This window comes from Phocoena phocoena, chromosome 17 (genome assembly GCF_963924675.1).
Source record: "Phocoena phocoena chromosome 17, mPhoPho1.1, whole genome shotgun sequence".
NCBI classification, from domain to species: Eukaryota; Metazoa; Chordata; class Mammalia; order Artiodactyla; family Phocoenidae; genus Phocoena; species Phocoena phocoena.
This window is the reverse complement of record NC_089235.1, coordinates 62,137,478-62,159,439: the sequence shown is the minus strand read 5'-3', so window position 1 is coordinate 62,159,439 and position 21,962 is coordinate 62,137,478. Positions and strand designations below refer to the sequence as shown.

Genomic DNA, 21,962 nt, shown 5'->3' with positions numbered 1-21,962 from the left:
ATTTAAGTTTTATTCAGAATGGGTCACTTGGTAGCTGTGAGATGAAAAGCAAGCCACTTTTCTTTTTATAACCTTCCTTTTTCTCAAGAGTATAATGATAGCTTCACCCATCTGTTGTGAGAATGATAGGGTGAGTGTGAATGAAACAACTTAACAATACAAAAGACAATGTATATACAAAGCCTTAAACTTAACTAATCATGGTGCGTTCCTCAGGGCATGATGAATTTGTGCCAGTAGCTACACAGGGACTCCTCTGGAGTGGGACACCTCCACTCTTCCCAGAATCTTCAGAGTTCTACTAGTTGGAAGCCATGGAAGGAGCACAGCCTTGGGAAGTAGGACACCTGGGACTCAAATACAACTCTGCCACAAACTAATGACATGATTTTTCACTACTCCAAGTGTCCCCAAACTCATATTAAATGAGGAAGATAATACATGTTCTACTGCCTTCGCTGGATTGCTATCATTAAAAACTTTGTTAGAAAGTTCTAAGAACGTAAGTGTATGCTTTTATATTTAAGAGTATTTACACTAAACTGATAAGAACAGATACCATACTTGATCTTAGTCAAAAGTCCAAGAAGTAATTAAGAGTATTTATAAAAGCTTTTAGCATGTAACTGAACTTATTAAAAAACCTTATTCAGCTTGTAACAGAACTCACTTTAAAATCTTATTGGCAGGGGAGTGATAAATTAGAATTTGGGATTAACATATACACTCTATTATATATAAAATAGGTAAACAACAAGGACCTATTGTATAGCACAGGGAACTCTACTCAATATCTTGTAATAACCTATAATGGAAAAGAATCTGAAAAAGAACATGTGTATATATATATATATGTACATATATGTATATATATATGTATATATATACACACACATATACATACATGTATGACTGAATCACTTTGCTGTACACTTGAAACCAACATAGCACTGTAAATTAACTATACTTCAATTAAACAAATTAAATCTGCAAAAAAAATATTATTTAGACCTCTTCCTAAGTAAACCCTCTTCTGTACTTTAATCCATCCTTAGAAATAGCTACTAGGCTGCTTTCAGAGGCTTAGTAGCAGCTGAGTTGGTATGAGCCATAAGAATTAGACTTAATATAATAATGACCAGGCCCTTCTTAGAAGATGGAAGCGACAACTGCCACATATACCTCAACACAAGGGGCAGAACCCTGACGTTCCATAGGAGACTATGCGCCATGATGGCCGCAACAGCTCCCGAGGCTTCTTTCCAACTAACTTCACTGCTTCTCCCATCAAGAGGTTGAGTCTATTTCCCCTTCCCTTGAACCTGGGCTGCCTTTGTGAATTCCACTACCCAACCAAATGCAACAGAAGCAACATTATTTGACTCCCAAAGCAAGGCTTTAGGAGGCCTTGCAACTTCCACCGTTGCCCCCTTGGAATGCCATACTGAGACCGCGGTGTAAGGAAGCAAGTGTAGCCTGTTGGAGGTGAAGAGGCCACAGGCCCAGGCGATAGCTAGCACCAACTCTCAGACATGAGAATGAGGCCATCTTGGATGTTCCAGCTCAGCTGACCCTCCGGCAACCGTATGAATGAGCCCAGGTGAAACCAGTACAGGAATCGCCTTGCAAGCCACAGAATCAGGAGAAATAATATATCACTGTTGTTTTAAACTAGTCAGTTTTAAGGCGATTTGTTTTGTAGGAATAGATAACTAGAATATATTCATACCAATGAGAAATGGCAAAAAAGATGTGAAACCCACAAAGAAGAACATGTCACATCAGTTGGAAAGTACTGAAAGAACAGTGAATAAATACTAGAAGGTCCTGGAAATAAACTGTATAAAATAAAGCCACATGGAGTTAGACCTGGGAGCCTGCATCAGTGATAGGAATCTAGAAAACAAAGTGCCTAAATAAGGAATACTACCATTTCCTCATTTCTTTTCACCCTCAAATAAGGTATTTTACCTTATTTATTTATTATTATTATTATTTGGGGTCGCTCCGAGCAGCATGTGAGATCTTAGTTCCCCGACCAAGGATGGAACCCATGCCCCCTGCATTGGAAGCACAGAGTCTTAACCACTGGACCGCCAGGGAAGCCCCCAAATAAGGTATTTTAGAGTGAAGACGAGCTTCCTCAGTTTTCCAGTTTTAGTTGTTATTTCTCTAAGAAATCTCCCATCCCACAAATCTAGACCACGTGCCACTTCTAAGAGCTCCCAGAGTCCCTGAAAGGCCTTCTCAGAGCCCTGGGGAAATGGCCTGCTCACTTAACTATAAGCTTTTTGAGACCAGGGTCCCTGTCTATGTGGTTGACAGCTGCTTCCTAGTACAGTAGGTCCGAGAAAAGTATTTTCTGAATGATAAATGAAGCTCATTTCTCTGATTCCCCTGCTACACATCATTATCCAAGAGTATATAAAAAATGACCCCCTTAGAATTCCCTGGTGGTCCAGTGATTAGGACTCCATGTTTCCACTGCAGGAGGCATGAGTTCGATCCCTGTCAGGGAACTAAGATCCTACATGCTGCAGAGTGGCCAAAAAAAAAAAGGCCCCCTTAGAATGACCCTGTGTGGAGACGAGATGAATCAAGAGTTTCTGCCCTGGGGCTTCCCTGGTGGCGCAGTGGTTGAGAGTCCGCCTGCCGATGGAGGGGACGCGGGTTCGTGTCCCGGTCCGGGAGGATCACATGCCGCAGAGCGGCTGGGCCCGTGAGCCATGGCCGCTGAGCCTGCGTGTCCGGAGCCTGTGCTCAGCAACGGGAGAGGCCACAACAGTGAGAGGCCCGCGAACCGCAAAAAAAAAAAAAAACGCCTGGCCTTCACTTCTGTTGTCAAACCACTCTGTCCCTTTCAGCTTAGCAATTTTCCTTTCAGGGTGTGGGGAGGACAAGTGGATAGCGGTTTATTTGTGTCACTTCTTGAAACCAGAAAAATGACCTGCCAGCCCTCTAGAGCTCCTGCTAAGTAACTCCTGGCCTCTGGACAAATGGCTGGTTAGCTGCTGCTGCCAATGTGAGCTTTAGACAAGAGACCAGTTGGCAGGCCTGCCTGGATCGGCCCAGCTAGTTATTTAAAACATGCTCCACAACCCTTAGCTCTTCCTTATTTCACTTTCCCTTAAAATCAAGCATAATACTACTCCTATCCAGATTCTTCTCCTTAGGACAAAGGCTTGCCTGGGATTGATTTTTAGTATCAATATGTAGTCAGAGTGTTAAAACAATAATTTGACTCACTACTCGGTCCAATGATCTCTTGCTATGTAACAAGTTGCCCCAAAACTTGGTGGCTTAAAACAACCAACATTTATGGGAATGTATTTAAATTGGTGCAGCCAGTATGGAAAACAGTACGGACGTCCCTCAAAAGACTAAAAAGAGAGTTGCCATAAGATCCAGAAATCCAACTCCTGGGCATATATTCAGACAAAAGTATAATTGAAAAAGATACATGCACCCTTATGTTCTTTTTTTTTTTCTTTTTGGCCACACTGCGCAGCATGTGGGATCCTAGTTCCCCAACCACAGATCGAACCTGGCGCCCTGCAGTGGAAGCACAGAGTCCTAACCACTAAACCACCAGGGAAGTCCCACCCCTATGTTCTTAGCAGCACTAATTACAGTAGCCAAGACAAGGAAACAATCTAAATGTCCAGTGACAGATGAATGGATAAAGAAGATGTGGTACATATATATGCAATGGAATACTACTCAGCCATAAAAAAGAATGAAATAGGGGCTTCCCTGGTGGTGCAGTGGTTGAGAGTCCGCCTGCTGATGCAGGGGACATGGGTTCATGCCCCGGTCCAGGAAGATCCCACATGCCGCGGAGCGGCTGGGCCTGTGAGCCATGGTGCTGAGCCTGCGCGTCCGGAGCCTGTGCTCTGCAACGGGAAAGGCCACAGCAGTGAAAGCCCCGTGTACCGCAAAAAAAAAAAAAAAAAAAAAAAAAGAATGAAATAACATTTGCAGCAACATGGATGGACCTAGAGATCATTATACTAAGTGAAGTAAGTCAGAAAGAGAAAGACAAACACCTTATGATATCACTTATATGTGGAATCTAAAATATGATACAAATGAACGTATTTACAAAACAGAAACAGACTTCACAAACATAGAGAACAGACTTGTGGTTGCCAAGGGTAGGGGAGGCAGTGTGGAAGGGATGGATTGGGAGTTTGGGATGAGCAGATGCAAACTATTATATGTTTGTATAACTGAATCACTTTGCTTTACATCAGAAACTAATACAACACTGTAAATCAACTATACTTTAATAAAAAATTTTTTTTTAAAAAGCCCAACCACCATTTAATCATATCTTAGTATTCTGTGGGTTGCCTGGGGCTCAACTGGGCAGTTCCCCCATCACCTTTGCTTGGGATCACTCATGCAATTGCAGGCAGACAGTGGGCCAGGGCTGGATGTCTGGCCCTGCGGTGCTCCTAAGTCAGTACAGCCTTTCCTTCCCATGAGACAGCCTGGACACTGAGATACAGAGCTCAAGAAGAATGAAGCAGATGCTGCCAGAATTTTTTTTACACTTTTATTAGCATATATTAAGATATTAATAATAATACAATATTATTAATATATATCCACTTACCAGACAACTAACCCATTTAACATGTAAAATGCAATGGTTTTTGGTATATACATCAAGTTGTACAACCATCACTACCATCCATGTTAAAATACTTTATCACCCCAAAGGAAATGCTGTACCATTAATAATCTTCCCCCACTTCCCCATTCCCCCTGCCCTAGGCAAACACTAATCTACCTCCTACATCTATGAATCTGCCTCTTATAGACAGTTCATATAAATAGAGTCATACAATATGTGGTCCTGTGTGACTGGTTTCTTTCATTTAGTATAATGCTTTCAACATTCATCATGTTGCAGCATGTATTGGTACTTCATTCCTTTTCATTGTCAAATAATATTCCACTGTATGAATATTCCACATTGGGTTTATCCATTCATCAGCTGATGGGCATTTGCGTTGTTTCCTTTAGGTTATTATGAGTAATGTTACTTTGAAAATTTATATACAAATTTTTTATGTGGACATATGTTTTTTTACTCTTGGATATACACCAAGAAGTAGAATTGTTGGGTCACATGGTAACCTTTTGCAAAAATGCCAGACTGTTTTCTAAAGTGGCTGTGCCACTTTACATTCCTACCAGTACAGTATGAGAGTTCTAATTTCCCCACATCCTTGCCAGCATTTGTCATCTGTTCTTTGTTATTAGGATCCTCCTGGTGGGTGTGAAGAGGTATGTGAGTGTGTTTTTGATTTGCATTTCCCTGATGATTAATGATACTGAGCATGTTTTTATGTGTTTATTGTCCATTTATATATCTTCTTTGGAGAAGTGTCTATTCTGATCTTTTGCGCATTGTAAAACTAGATCACTTGTCTTTTTACTATTGAACTTTAAGTGTTCTGGATATATTCTTTGATGCAAGTCCTTAATCAGACATATGATTTGCAGATACTTTTTCCCATTCTATGGGCTGTTTTCTCACTTTCTTGACGGTACTGTTGCTAGCCCCAAACTTTTTAATTTTTATGTAACTCAATTTATCCATTTTTCTCTTTTGCTGCTTGTGGTTTCGGTGTCACATGTCAGAAACACTGCCTGACACAAGCCCATGAAAATTTACTTTTATGTTGTCTTCTAAGAGTTTCAAAGTTTTAGTTCTCACATTTAGCTCTGTAATCCACTTTGAGTTAAATTTTCTAGAAGGCACGAGGCAAGGGTCAAACTCTGTTTGCTTGTATGTGGCTATCCAGTTATCCCAGCATCATTTGTTGAAAAGACTATTCATCCTCCATTGAATTACCTTTTTGACTCTTATCAAAACCGATCAACCATGCCAGGCCTTCTTAAACTGCTTAGGCTCAGAAGTCACAGCATGTCAATTGCCCTGAATTATACTTGTTTAAAAGCATGAAATTAAAGACGAATGTAGCTTCAATTCCTAACTCTGCATACCTGTTAGCTACATGACGCTCCTTCCCCAAGTGTAAACTGCAGATAACGACAGTGCCTACTTGGGGAGCTGCTATGCAGTTTAAGTGTGATAAGGCACGAAACGCTTCAATCGTGGTGTTGAACACACCTTAAACACTGAATACATTTTAGCCATAATGATGATGATAACGATTATGATGATAAAAATTTTCTAGATGGAGCCATAAGATCAAACCCCTTTCTTTATGGCAAAATGAACTAAGATTCTGTGCATATTTCTATAGACAAGAATAACAATTCCATTTTAATTAGTAATGAGAAATGGGGATGATGCTCTGAAAGTCTTATTTTTATAGAACAAATTCATCTTCAGTCAAAATGGTCCTGTGTGGGCCTATAACCATGATATAAAGCCACACACCTTATAAGGTGTTAGGCATTAACAATATTCGTCTCCTGGAAGTACTCACCAGATTTTGACTGTACATGTGACTGAGTTCAACCTTTCCTGGATATATATCTGAGTCATATTTCCCAGACTCACTCTAACCCAGGGGAAAGGCAGCATCACAATAGAAGGAACTGCTACATTTAGGAGCCAGTACAGGAATAGAAATAAGCTGATAGCAATCTCCTTGTGCATTGAAAAAAACATTCAAAGGAACTGAGAAGGCCCTATATAACGTGGGAACATATGTGAATGGTATACAAGGGCACAAGCTAGGGAGGAAGCCAAAATGACCCATGGGTTATTAGGCCGGAAAGATGCTTTAGAAATTAAAGAGCTTTAAAAAAATAAAAAGCGTTAGTGTAATGATAAATTATTTTGAAAAGCAAAACATAAAATTATATACATGATAACCATTAAAAATTAAAAAGTCATTCATCCAAATATTAAAAGAGTTACTTACCCCTGGGGGCAGTTTCTGAATGATTTTTCTTTTCACCTTAATAGAATTCTCTATTACTCAAATTATTCCCCAGAGAGAGTATACTATGTTTATAACTGGGAAAAACGTTCTCAATAAAGAAGTTATATTAAGGTTAAGTTTATATTTCACCAGATGACTTGTCCCTGACAAAATGCTTATATTAATGCCCAATATAATAAAGTTGCTCCCAATGTATAAATTATACATATAGATGTATGCTTCCAAAATACAGTTCAAATGTGTAACACTGACTTGTGTGATTAGGAAGAAAGTATGAATTATGGCGAAATGCTTATATGAGCATTGATATTTTTGAATACTATGCTATTATCTATAGAATAGATGTGACAGGCATAAATTGATACAATTTTCATAATAATTTGGTTAGGAACTAGTAAACAGAGAGCTGTTTGGTTAGTATTTGTCAGTAAAACTATTATATATTTAAAAAGGTGAGGGAAAGGGAAGAAAAACAGCATTTTACACCCTTTGCCAACAAATACCTTTCACCTTCCTTCAGTTGTCTTCATATCATACACTGAACAGAACATACTCTTTCTCATCTTTTTTCCTTACTGGTTTTCTTCCCTCACATCCTCCCTCCTCCCCTTCCCTGGAGAAATCCAAACTATTCTTCAAAAAAAAAAAAAAGGCGCTCCTTGTACACTGGTGCAGGTTGTTCACTGCACAAGGGAACCTCGCTTCAGCGACAAATGAAGTCTAAAATCCAGTGCCCACTCCTCAAGAGCAGTCCCTGTGGAGTAGAGGTACTGTAGGAGCTTGAAGGGAAGGGCAAAAGGGCGTCTGTTTCTCATTCGCACAAAGGTGCTAAGTGAGATAGTGGGGTTCTGCTTTGAAGGGCTAAAGTACTAACCTCTCTTTGAAAATATCCCAACTAAAAAGCAATTCATACAGATCTCTCCTTTTTTTTTTGAACTCTGAGCCAGTACCATAGTTTTGTATATATTCTCTCAATTTTTAACATACTATCTTTACCCCTTCAGCTAAACTAGAAGCTTCTGAAGGATAGACACCATGCCTTCAATGCTGGTGAAAACACAGCCCCGGGAGGCAGTATAAATTAGGTGCTTAATAAATATTTGTTAATCAACTGACTGGAAACTAAGAACACCAAACAACAGTAATGGAGAGTGTTATTTGTCTTTGAAGTTAAAATCCCTTCCTCTTTGCTTGCTATTTTAGATTTGCTGGAAAAAAAGCAAGAACTTTTTTAGTGCTGGTTTTATGCTCTGAAGAGACGGATATGCTGGAACCTAAGTTGTAATTTTCACATTGCCCACAGTTTTTAGTGTTGTGCTAAACATTTTCAGCTTTTTAGTGTGGTTGTATTAAACATTTCAGCTGTTGTTACTGAACTTGAATCAGCTTTAGATAGAAGCTGAGTGTGGATTCCAAGGCCATGGTTGTCCTAAAAGGCTACATTCAGCTACGGTTTCATAACCATAAAATTACACAAGAAGGAGAGAAACCAAGCACTTCTGCACTGAATTCAAAACAATTCAAACCTCTGTGAACCCTTTCAAACAACTGTCAAGGGAAGCTGGGTTCTCAAACATTATAAAGGCTCCTTTTAAGGGAATGGTTATTATTTATTTTGGATGCTTCCATAATTATTAGAAAATAGAAGGATTTGCTGCCAAAAACAAAGGAAAAAAAAAGGAGGTAAAGAAAGAAGGTTAGGAGGGGTAAGATGAAGTAATTAAGAAAAATTAAAGATGATACCAACAAGGAAAAATAAAATGAACATATTTTAAAGAGGTAAGAAAAAATGATAAAAAACTGAACACAGTGACAAGTAGGGACTGCTTTTCTGCAGGTTAACAGGCTAGGTGACAGAAGGACCACTTTATCCTGCGTATTTGTGGAAGTTACATGAAAAAGAATGGGAAACAGTCTTTCCTCTTTTTTTTCAACCAAGGTCTTACATTGTACAATCCTAAGACTCCCTCTCTTAAAACAGATTTAAAAACCACTGCTTTGATACATCTATGACCAACTGATTTTAACAAGGGTGCCAAGGCCATCTAAAGGGGGAGATAATAGTCTTTTCAACAAATGGTTCTGGGATAATTAGAGAACCACATGTAAAAGAATGAAGTTGGACCCTTACCTCAAACCCTATACAAAAAAATAACTCATAATATATTAAAGACCTAAATGTAAGAGCTAAAGCCATAAAACTTTGACAAGAAAACATAAGGATAAATCTTCGTGACCTTGAATTTGGCAAAGGATTCCTAGATATGACACCAAAAGCACAAAAAAAAGGAAAAATAGATAAATTAAACTACCTTAAAATGTAAAACTTTTATGCTTCAAAGACACCAGCAAGAAAGTGAAAAGACAACTCAATGAATGGGAGAAAAGGCAAATCATATGTCTGATAATGGATTTGCATCTGGAATATATAAAAAACACTTAAATAAGAAGACAACCTAGAAGTGGACAAATGATCTCAACAGATCAAAGAAGATATACAAACGGCCAATAAGCACATGGAAAGATGCTAAGCATCATCAGTCATCAAGCAACTGCAAATCAAAACCACACTGAGGGGCTTCCCTGGTGGCGCAGTGGTTGAGAGTCCGCCTGCCGATGCAGGGGACGCGGGTTCGTGCCCCGGTCCGGGAAGATCCCACATGCCGCGGAGCGGCCGGGCCCGTGAGCCATGGCCGCTGAGCCTGCGCGTCCGGAGCCTGTGCTCCGCAACGGGAGAGGCCACAACAGTGAGAGGCCCGCGTACCGCAAAAAAAAAAAAAAAAAGTTTCCAGCAAAAAGAAATAGTTCACACATAAAAGAAAGCGAACGAGAATGGCCTAAGACTTCTCACTAGCAACCCTGAAAACTGCTGAGGGAAAATGACTGCTACCTCAGACCACCACAATCAAAGGACCAACCCAGTGAGAAAACAAATTAAAGATATTATCACATATTTACCTCCCAAACATTCTTTCTCAGAAAGCCACTGAAGAATGTGCTCCGGGGCTTCCCTGGTGGCGCAGTGGTTGAGAGTCCACCTGCCGATGCTGGGGACATGGGTTCGTGCCCCGGTCTGCGAGGATCCCACATGTCGTGGAGCGGCTGGGCCCATGAGCCATGGCCACTGAGCCTGCGTGTCCCGAGCCTGTGCTCCGCAACGGGAGAGGCCACAACAGTGAGAGGCCCGCATACCGCAAAAAAAAACAAAAAAAAACAAAAAACATACTGAGATACCACTTCACACCTACTAGTTGGCTAAAATCAAAGAGTCAGATAATAGCAACTGTAGGTAAGGATGTGGAGAAACTGGAAGCTTGTTGGTGGGAATGTAACATGGTACAGTCGATTCAGAAAATACTCTCTCAGTTCCTCAAACCATTAAACACAAACTTACAATGTGATCCAGCCATTCTAATCCTAGGTATATGGCCAGGAGAAATGACAACCTATGTCCACAGAAAAACTTGTACACAAATGTCCTGGCAGCATTATACATTATTGTCAAAAAGTATAAATAACCCAAATATCTATCAACTGATGGAGTTGAAAATGTCATACATCCATACAATGGAGCAATATTGGGCTATAAAAAGGAATGAAGTACTGAAACACACTACAACCTGGACAACCCTTGGAAACATTATACTAAACGAAAGAGGCCAATCACACAAGACCATAAATTATATCATTCCATTCACGTGAAATGTTCAAAACAGAGAAATCTATGGAGACAGAAAGTAAATCAGTGATTGCTTAGGGACGAATGGCAAAATAGAGAGTGATAGCTAAGAGGTACAGGGTTTCTTTTGAAGGTGACAAAAATTTTCTAAAATTCTGGTGATGGTTGCAAATGTCTGTGAATATACTAAAAAGAATTAAATTGTACACTTTAAATGGGTCAATTGTATGGTATTGACCCAATTCTATCTCAATAAAGCTATTAAAAAATCACTACTTTGGACATTTCATTTATTCATTCATTAATTCAATAAATATTTACTGAGCATCTTCTCTATCCTAGGAGATGCAGAAATGAAAAGACATGGACTTTGTCCTTAACTTGCTTACCATCCAGTGGGAAGCAAACATTAAAAACCTATGGGTGAGGGCTTCCCTGGTGGCGCAGTGGTTGAGAGTCCACCTGCCGATGCAGGCGACGCGGGTTCGTGCCCCGGTCCGGGAAGATCCCACATACCGCGGAGCGGCTGGCCCCGTGAGCCATGGCCACTGAGCCCGCGTGTCCGGAGACTGTGCTCCGTAACGGGAGAGGCCCCAACAGTGAGAGGCCCGCATACCGCCAAAAAAACCCCAAAAACCAAAAAACAAAAACCTATGGGTGGGACTTCCCTGGTGGTCCAGTGGTTAAGACTCCGTGCTACCAATGCAGGGGGCCCGGGTTAGATCCCTGGTCAGGGAACTAGAGCCCGCATGCATGCTGCAACTAAGAGCCCGCATGCTGCAATGAAGATCCCACATGCCACAACCAAGACCTGGCGCAGCCAAATAAATAAATAAATAAAATATTTAAAAAAAAACCTATGGGCAAGGTAGATAAATGCTACGATACTTATAACTCTAAGTATATATAGAATGAAAGGAAAGTAAGGAAGAAAATATACAAGTCTACCATAGAATGAAAGGAAAGTAAGGAAGAAAATACCCAAGTCTACCTGAGTCTCTTAAGGTCAACTCCTGTTTGACGAAACAGGAGTTGACCTTAACAGACAGTAAGAGGGGGACTTCCCTGGTCGCGAAGTGGTTAAGAATCTGCCTGCCAATGCAGGGGACACTGGTTTAAGCCCTGGTCTGGGAAGATCTCACATGCCGTGGAGCAAATAAGCCCGTGTGCCACAACTACTGAGCCTGCAAGCCACAACTACTGAATCCCGTGCGCCTAGAGCCTGTGCTCCACAACAAGAGAAGCCACCGCAATGAGAAGCCCGGGCACTACGACAAAGAGACGCCCCTGCTCGATGCTAATAGAGAAAGCCCCTGTGCAGCAACGAAGACCCAACGCAGCCAAAAACAAATAAATAAAAATAAATTTTTAAAAAATTAAAAAAAAAAGAGACAGTGAGAGGATACAGGATCAAGGAGAAGCAAGTACAGATGCACAGTATGAGGAGAGATCAGGACAAGCAGTTCAATGTTAAGTAGCAGCACGATGCGGGTGGTGGTGGGAGTAGGTGGCAAAGCAGAAGGAGATAAGCAGGGGCAATGGGACGCCATTAGGCCAGAAAGGTTCTGATCCTATAGGTGATAGAGTGGATGAATTCTGAGCTCAGGACTGTCAATGGAGGTAACAAAGATGACAGCACAGTGATCCTTTCGTGTGATGGTCACCTTTTCACTTTCCATTATGACAATTGTGCTTTCAGCTCAACAAATGTATCAGCACTTACTGGATACCCCACCCTGCACTGGTCACTAGAATACAAAGAATAAGTCAAAGTTCCTACTCTCTGGAAGACCAGGAGGAAGCAAAGTTACCAAACTTCTTGAAAGCTTGAAACTGCTCTCGTACACTCTGATTTCACCCATCTGCTAGAAACCGGCAGGGAGTCATCGGTGGCAAAGGACCAATCACTAACCTCAGTCTAGGAGTAATGGGATAAAGAAACACTCAGCAAGCTGGAGCCATTGGTGCTCACGGAGATGCTAACAGCCTCTCAGCCACCTCTTAGCATGCACTAGAGGGAAGGGCGTGGTCTGAAGAGTGAAATGTGATGGCAAGGAGAGACTTCACAGTCTTTCTGAATCTATCTGTCCTAGCGCAGGTAGGAAATATTGATATAATGAATACAAAACAATATCCCCGTGCCACGCAAAAGCAATCTGGGACTGATCTGGATGATTTTCTTCTCCTCTGCTCTTTCCCATCAGTACAAACAGTTCCAGGGTGACAGTGGCAAGGGGAGGGAGTCCTAGCTTTCAATCTCTGAACTGTGATTTCCAAGCTGGGGTTGGGCTCTATGATCCTCTGAGTTTCTTCTCTTATGTAATGAAGGTAATAATGCTTACCTCAGTGGGGTTGTGAAAATTAGGGGCAATCTGTGTAAAGCATCTACCGTACTGTCTGGCACAAAGCAGCAGTGAACAAATGATATATATACACACACACATACACACACACACACACACCCCTGAGAATTGACCCTTATCAACTCTTATCAATCCTTGTCAGGTTGGACGATAGTCCCAACCAGCCAGAAGAACCAATTCCAAGCACCTGGGGAGAGGAGGTGACAGGTGAAACATAGAAAAACCAAAGTTTAATTACTTAAAAGGAAATTTTATACTCTAGAGAATGCTAACACGGAGGCAAAAGTTACTTTTATTTAGGAGATTGAATCATGGTAGAACACAGAGGACAATTTTATAAAAAATATCATTTGGGTGGTTGTTCCATAAGTGTGTTCCGTTTGTGAACACTGAGAGAGATGCACACTTATGTGTGCTGTATATAACGATATACTATATACTTCAGTACATTTAACTTTATAGTTAAAGTTTGACTACATATTTAACTTCAATAAAGTTTAAAATGTTATCTGATTTTCTTTCCTTCTGGTCTGAAAGACTCTTTTGTTAGGGGCTCTAAAATTAATAAATGCTTTCTGTAGATTTGGTAGAACAAGGCCATTGTTTACACTTCCCAGCTCTGTGTGAAGAGACTGTGGTTCAGCAAGGACGTTTTCATTTAGCAAACAAAGAAAGAAAAACAACATAGCAACTACAGCAAGTCCCCTGCATACGAACCTTCAAGCTGCGAACTTTCAAAGACGTGAACGTGTGTTCCATCAACATCAGGCGTGAGTGACGTTGCAGCTTGCCCTCTGTCTCCTATTGCTGAGGATCCTTCAGCTCTACCATCTCCCACCTCCTCTCCCTCCTCCAGTCAGTAACTCTTCCTGCCTGTTCACTCGATGCCAGCCCCTGTATGCCAGCTGTTCTACCGTACTACAGTACTTTTCAAGGTACTGTACTATAAGATTAAAAATGTTTTCTTTATTTTGTGTGTGTGTTTGTTTTTTAAGTATTACTAGTGTGAAAAGTATTATAAACCTATTACAGTACAGTACTATAGAGCCGATTGTGTTAGTTGGGTACCTAGGCTAACTTTGTTGGACTTACGAACGTGCTCTTGGGACAGAACTCGTTTGTATATGTGGGGGACTAATTGTATACCTCTTGGAATCATCTCTGCATTAAAAGACAAAGCCACCTACCCAAGGAGCCTCCACACAAAGCTTCTAATAATGGAGGAATAACCTCCAACTTTACAAACCCCAACGAGTCAAGCCTTCCCCTGGTATCGCTCCTAGAAGGTCTACTTTTATTTTGCTCCGATAAGTGTCTCTCCTCCCAGGAGGTCCTTCCTTCTCTCCTACTCCCCGTGTGTTCTTCTTCCCCTTTGTTGCAGAATGCTTGGCATCGCCTCACCCTGCCCCACCCACCTTAGATCCATTCACTCTAGAATCTCAACACTTAAAAACACACAAGAGCCATTTCCTCTAGGAAAGACTCTGAGTTCTTCATCTCTTCCAGATGGAATAAACTGACACTTGAAGTGAACTAGAGTTGTTGGATTCAAAGCATACGGGAGAGAGACATTATGCCATTTCTACAGGTTCACTCAACTGGAGGCTTAAAGCATGTTACTTAGCCCACCTCAAATTTGCTTTCCTTCCCTGTAAATTGATGGGGGAAATCTCTCCCTCTTAGAAGTACAGGAAGAATTAAATAAAATAATATGTGGAAAATATTTAGAATGATGCCTAATGCATAGAAGTCCTCAGGAAATAATGGCTATGATTATTATTCTTACTCTTTGAATGTCTGTGATCAGAACCTACAATGAGTAAATACAAATAGAGTGATCTTAGAATAGCAAATATCTACTCCTGGTTTTAGTCCAATTTGAACATGCCAAGGTTAGGAAAGAAAGAGGCTGTCCACTGACTTCTTTCCTAAGTAAGGATGACCACGCATTCATTTATCTATTCATCTCTTCAACAAACATTTATTCAGTATATGCTACGTACTGGACATCGAGGCTCTAAAGTTGTGTGCGACCTCAAGGTCCATAACCTCAAAGAGCTTCTAGTCAAGCTAGAGAGACTGAAACATCAAGTACAATCACCTTGGAGAAATGTGGTTGCCGGGCTAGAACTCAGGTTGATGAGGGTCAGAAAGGGAGCCAAAGAAATTCATTATAATCCAACCATACTCCATACTCATAAACAGTGAGAGTACCCTGTGCTAATTCCAACCATCACATCATGCATGGTACAGACTCAGAAAAAAACAGAAAGAGCAAGTGACTTTTCCATTGATAGAATGTGGGCAATTCCTCATGCCTGTCCATTCACGGAGATAGGAGACAACTCATTTCAGATCCCAGGTGGGTCTCACAGGCTCTGTCAATCAGGGTCCCCTAGCAGGAAACTACAAAAATGTACAAATGGGCTAATAAGAGGTAGTCTAGCATAAAAGAACTACTAGAGCTATGGGCAGGGTTAAGGGAAACGAAAAGAGATGGCAAAGGTCCAGACTAGCAGTCTGTGATCATTAACAACTCCAGGCCTCAGGATTATGGAGAGAGGGCAGTTTCCAGAGCCTAAAGAGGATAGATGTTAAGAAGAGGGCTGCCTGATGGGACCTGTGGCCTTCAAGAGCAGGGAGCAAGCAGAGAAATAAGTACTCTGACCTTACTCTCCTCCCTTCTGCCTACTTCCTGCTAGTGCCTCCCACTGACCCAGCCAATGGCAATGGAGCCTGTTGACTCAGGCCATGTAAGTCAGCCTCCTGGAGCACACGAAAGGTGGGAAAAGGGTAGAGAATGATCTGGAGGACAAACAGAAATGTCCTGCATACAGGCTGGGCATCTGACCATGCAGAATCTAATTCTTGCATATAAAGGCACGTGTTTTTTTTTTTTTTAATGCAACCTGGGTCACACAAGGATACTGTGGACGATGTGCATTTTTCCTCACATATTGGAAACACAACACGTCCTGTATGAGGTGAGACTCCACTGAACTTTATCTCATTTAGTCTTCATGACAAGTTTGTGAGCTATGTCTGTTCTTCCAATTTCAATTTTACGGATGAAAACAAGACTCGGACAGGTTGAATGTCTCGATAAGTGGCAGGAGAAGAACTCTGACACACGCTTCTCCACCCGCAGAAATCTTAAATGGTTTTTCCATTCTACCAAGTTGAAAAGTAACTACAGAGATTGATCGGCAAAATCGATGTTACAGAGACTTGGTTTGTCGCCCTGCAATTACACAAGATCAGGAGAACTTGGCAGAAATGACCGGCAACCAATCCCTGTCGAGGAATCACGTCTACTGCTGAAGCAACAACAGGTGTCTACCTCTAAATCAAGTCATTTCTGAAAAATCAACCAGAGCTAGAAATCTGTACATGACAATCTAGGGCTGACAACTTCTGACAAGCACAGCTGGCCTGCTGCCTGTGCTGTATGTTAACAAAGCTCTAATATTATCGCCATATATTTATTATACGGAGGGAAAGCGTGGCATTGCCAAGAAGCAGTAAAGAATGATGTGATTTCCAAAACCAGACTCAAGGACTTAGTAGAAACCAGGAGATGAACACTTTTTTCAGGTCCATTTATTTATTTGTTCATTTATTTATTTTTTGGCCACACCATGCGGCATGCGGGATCTTGGTTCCCTGACCAGGGATCGAACCCGTGCCCCCTGCACTGGGAGCACAAAGTCCCTTTCAGGCCCATTTAAAAATCTACAAGCTGCATATTGTTTAATATTGTTTAGTGGTACTCATTCCTGCTACAGCCTCCTTGGATAGAAGCTGTAGAAACTTTGTGAATTAGAAGCTGCAGACTGAAAAGGAGTTACACGTGGGCTCACGTGCTCTGGAGCTGGAGACCACGGTTTGAAATGCTCCCCCAACACCCCACCGCTGATTTCTGGCTATGTGAAGGTAGGCAAGTTCATTTACCACTCTAGCCTCGATTTCCTTATTTGCCAAAGGGAGAATCACATTTTTTATCTCATTGGCGTAGAATGAGGCTTGAATAAGAAAACACATGTAAAGGGCATGGTATCTAATAAGCATCAATAATGTCCTGTGGTTGCTCCTTTCACCAATATCATCAGCATCTTCAGGCCTCCTCCACTGTCCCTTCAGCGCCTCTCACCATCTTTTCAAGAATGTCTGCATAATGAACAGACCGGGAAGATAAAGATAATTTCTCCTTCTGGGTCAGAAAGCAGGTTTGCTTGAAGACCGTTTCAAAAGGTTCCTCGAGCCTGGGGTTCCTCTTCCGTAACCCAACCCTGGCAGGTGTCATCTGCACCTCATTGTGCTGTTCTTTGGGAGCTAAGCCTTGGAGGACCTGTCAAGAAAATGATGATGCTCTGCCTACGGCTACTGCCGAGAGCAACAAATTGTTCTTTGTCTCCCAACCCAGGGGTCTCCTACCTGCGTCCATGAAATGGTGGCAGGCAAACCCGTTAGCTTGCAAGTAAGATAAAAATCTCAAGACTCTTGACAGTTCTCAACGTGAGTTAACACAGTATCAAAACTCATGCCTTGTCACCCAGACTACATAGCTGCAAAAGGTAACAACTTTTATTCTACTTACACTGCAATTTTAGCACGCCCTTCAAATCATCCAAGAAGGAAATATTTACTCCAAGATTCCTGTAAAACCACTAATTAACTGGGAAGCACAAGCAAACTGTGCAAAGCTGTATATAACATATTAGAAAGTATTTTTATTACAGTTTGCAAAATAATTAAGATATAGTTTGAACATAAAACTTGAATCAATTTGCAGAACTCAGGATCCCGGTTTGGAAAGCACTTCTATACTGCAAATGCAATAAGACAGAGACAAAAACTTGAAGGCTTTTTTTTTTTTTTTAAACTCCAGCTCCATGTTCTCAGGTTACACCAGCCATTAAGCCTCTTTCTAGCTCAGGTGCCCCATCTCTGCAATGGGATTTATTGTGCCTACTGGGTGTAACTCAGAGCTGTACAGAGCATCAAGCAGGTTAAAGGACAAGATGCTTTGTAAACTCTAAAAAGGCAAGACAAGGTACACCTCTGACTCCTGTCGCTTACCATGAAAAGCAAGCTCTCTTTAGCTTTTTCATGGTACCAGCTCAGCAGCTTGTAGCAATCACAGCATGTAGAATCCTTTGTTTATTCAACAAATATTTATTGTGCCAGCCTCCCCGAGGGAACAGGAAAAAGCTCCCAGGGGTATATGGTAGAGAAACCTCTGATAAGATAAAACACACAAAAGGGCTTTTCCCCTTTGTATATAGTTCTCCCCTAATATTTCTCTTCAGTTCTATGAAATACAGAATATAAAGGAAGCAGTGGGAACTCAAAGAGATCTAATGGCATACAGGCACTTTAATTCTTCAACCAGGTATACACTCCAGAAACAGAAACAGACTGCTGGTGGCTGGAGGGAGAAACTCCTGATAAAGGCTGTATCTTAAAATACTATCATAAAACAAGAAAAACAAATGTCATTTATTTATATTATGATTTACTAGTCTAATAGCAGCTCAGATTTCGTGGGCTCTCAACTCTATGCCAAGCACTGTACAGACTGGATTTCATTTAATCCTTCCAACAGCCTTTCCAAGTGGGTCCCCCACTTATCTCCATTTAAGACTACAGGTCAGAGAGGTTCAAAGCCTACTCAAGGTCACGGAGTGAGCAAGTTGTGAGGCTGGGATTGACGACCAGGACCATGCAAGTCCAAAACCCACACCCTCTGCCACTTACTGTGAGAGAGAGGCCTCATGTCACCAGCTCCCCTATAATGTTCCTCGCATTGGGACAACTTGAAAAAGTCAGCTTCTGCTCCTTAACTAGCATTCGCTGGAGTACCTCTGAGTTAAGGTAATGGAAGTGACGTAGACACTAAAAGGCAACACACAGAGTCACTGACTTTTAGTCCTGAGACGCAGATTTGTCCTACAAAATAGCCGACTGAGAAACACCACCAGCGGTTAGAAAGCCAAGGTGCCCCCAAATTAGTACGTCTCAGCAAAACCCCAGCCAGAAACCACCAAGTTTCACAAAGGCCTATAAATAACACAGAACAAACAAGCCAGAGGAGAGCAAAAAGGAAATACTGACAACAGAACCAGGCCCTTAGGGCTGGATGGGAGGCTGGGGAAAGCACGGCCTGCACACCTGTCACCCTGGGTTCAGGCATCTCCTGTCCGCCTCAAGCTGTAGCACCAGGACGCAGAAGTGACTTAACTGTTCTGGATCCCAGATTCCCCTCCTTCTGGGACAATAACGTAATGCCCCATCTATATTACATAATTATTTACTACGTTATCACTATTATCATTACTGTTATTATTTACTACTCTATTATTACTCTGTTCAGGAGGTTCAGATAAAATAATCTAATGGCAGTGCTTTGAGAAGCTTAATGTACAAATAAAAGTCCCTGTTGTTTTTTTATCATATTTACAGAACACCACATAGATTTACTGTGAAGGAGAATCATTTTACCCCCTTTTTCCAAAGTCTACTTTATAATCCTGGAATATTTTCAGTAAATTTTTATAGCAAATCTCATACCCAGATATTCACAAACTCCATGTTACATTTTTGAAGTAAACACTGGTTTCATTCATTTCATCTCCATTGAAGGCAACAGAAGAGATGTATTCATAGCCTAGTAACAGTAAGTTTGGGCTCTAGGTTCAAGTCCCAGCTGGTTTTTTTTTTTAAACGAATGAGGTGACCTTGGGTAAGACATTGAACCTCTCCTTGCAACTTTTTTCTCATCCATAAAATGGGAACAATGAAAGCATCTATCTAGGGGCTGATATGATGATTAAATAAAATAGATTAGTCAGGATGTCTGATATATAGCTAGCAATCGACAAATATTATCTATTGTTATTATCTTAAAAGGAAAACAACTAAAGGAATAATATATCTTTTGTAAGACCTTCTTTCACTAATATTAGAGCTGTCCTAAACAAGGGTTCCAGCTAAAATAATAGAGGGGAAGAAAGTCAGTTCTAAAATAAAGTCCTTGAAAAGATGAGCTATGAACAAAATCAGCTATTCATTTCTTAATGTTATTTTTTTTAAGTATCCAAGACTTACGAAATAATAGTACATGCTGAGATTCATGGGAAAAATGGCCAGAGAAACAAGGAAAATGCATTAAAAATATAGATAAGTGTATATACCAAACAAAATTGATCAAACAGGTAAACTGAACTATCAATTCCAAAGGCCCTGAAGTTTGTTCCACGCATGTTCTAGCAACCAAAGGTAGGGGCCAAGATTTGTGAGGTGGCAGTTAGGTCACGCAAGTTCAGTACTTACGAAATTACTTCTCCTAGTGTTAATTTTACAAGCAGTTTGAAGAAATAAATTTACTTGGAATTGAGACACTGAACGTTAATGACTAGAAAGCCAACTGCACACAGAAAAAGTACAGCAATATTGATCAACTCGTCCAGGGATCAGAAAGTTTCGTCATCCTTTTCAGCAAATATTCACCATCTACGATTGGCCGGGAACATGTGAAACCATAAGAAATACAAAGGAGGATAAAGCAGGCCCTCCCCTTAAGTTTCTTAGTCTAATGCCGTAAACAAAACGAGATGAAAGTTTAACACAGTTCTTTCATGGGGTAAACACACAGTAGCAGCACCTAACTCAGTCTTAAGGGGACGCTGAAGGATTCTCAGAAAAGGTGAGATTGAACACGAAGCCAGGAAGAGTCAGAGCGAGCTAGAGAAAGGGCTGAGTGTGGCAGGAAGAGTCTTCTAGACAGAGGGAACAGCATATGCAAAATGTACATCAGATCACCACTTTACCACTCCTTACTGTCTGATGGCCTCCCATCACACTTAAAATAACATTTTCGATATCATGGGGGTAAGGGCCCTTCACGATTTGATCCCAGCTCATCTCCTGCTCTCCCCCTTACTTCCGGCCCTCTGGACACACTGGCCTCCTTGCTGTCCTAAACTACGTAGAGCATGTTCCCACCCGAAGCTTTTACCCTTGCTGTGTCCTCTGCCTTGGACGCTGTTCCACCAGATACATACAAGGCTCACTTTATTCAAATGCCACCTCTTCAGGGACGTCTTCCCTGTCCCCCCGTCTAAAACACCTCGTCACCCTCAGTGAGTGTATTTCTCCTTCTATACTGAAAATCACCCATACTAAACTACATTCCTCTTAATGTCTGCCTCTTCAACTAGAATGCAAGGACTTCCCTGGTGGCACAGTGGTTAAGAATCCGCCTGCCGGGCTTCCCTGGTGGCGCAGTGGTTGAGAGTCCGCCTGCCGATGCAGGGGACATGGGTTCGTGCCCTGGTCTGGGAAGATCCCACATGCCGCGGAGCGGCTGGGCCCGTGAGCCATGGCTGCTAAGCCTGCGCGTCTGGAGCCTGTGCTCCGCAGCGGGAGAGGCCACAGCAGTGAGAGGCCCGCGTACCGCAAAAAAAAAAAAAAAAAGAATCCGCCTGCCAATGCAGGGGACATGGGTTCGATCCCTGGTCTGGGAAGATCCCACATGCCGCAGAGCAACTAAGCCCGTGTGCCACAACTACGGAGGCCACATGCTGCAACTACTGAAGGCTGTGTGCCTAGAGCCCATGCTCAGCAACAAGAGAAGCCACTGCAATGAAGAGAAGCCCGCATGCCACAGTGAAAAGAAGCCCATGTGCCACAACAAAGAGTAGCCCCTGCTCGTGGCAACTAGAGAAAGCCCGCGCACAGCAACGAAGACCCAGCACAGCAAACAACAACAACATACTAGAATGCAAGGTCCATGAGGGTAGAGGCTTTGTCTATCTTTGGTCCAGGGCACAGTTCCAGTATATAACTATAACTGTGTCTGGCAGGTGGTGAGGGCTCAATAAATATTTGTTGAATAATTAATGAATTAATAAATGCCCTGAAGGCAGAGAGGAGACTTGGATGGTCTAGAGACACAGTTTAGTGTGAATGGCACATAGGATGTAAGGGGAG

The 21,962-nt window shown here is 41.7% G+C and overlaps 1 protein-coding gene and 1 pseudogene across 2 annotated transcripts in view; both read right to left on the bottom strand.

The window, feature by feature from the left end:
• Nucleotides 1-21,962, bottom strand: part of DEPTOR (DEP domain containing MTOR interacting protein) — a 138,529-nt gene that overhangs the window by 77,479 nt on the left and 39,088 nt on the right. The gene's annotated exons all lie outside the window — the stretch shown is intronic.
• LOC136137366 (U2 spliceosomal RNA) lies at nucleotides 488-594 on the bottom strand (annotated as a pseudogene).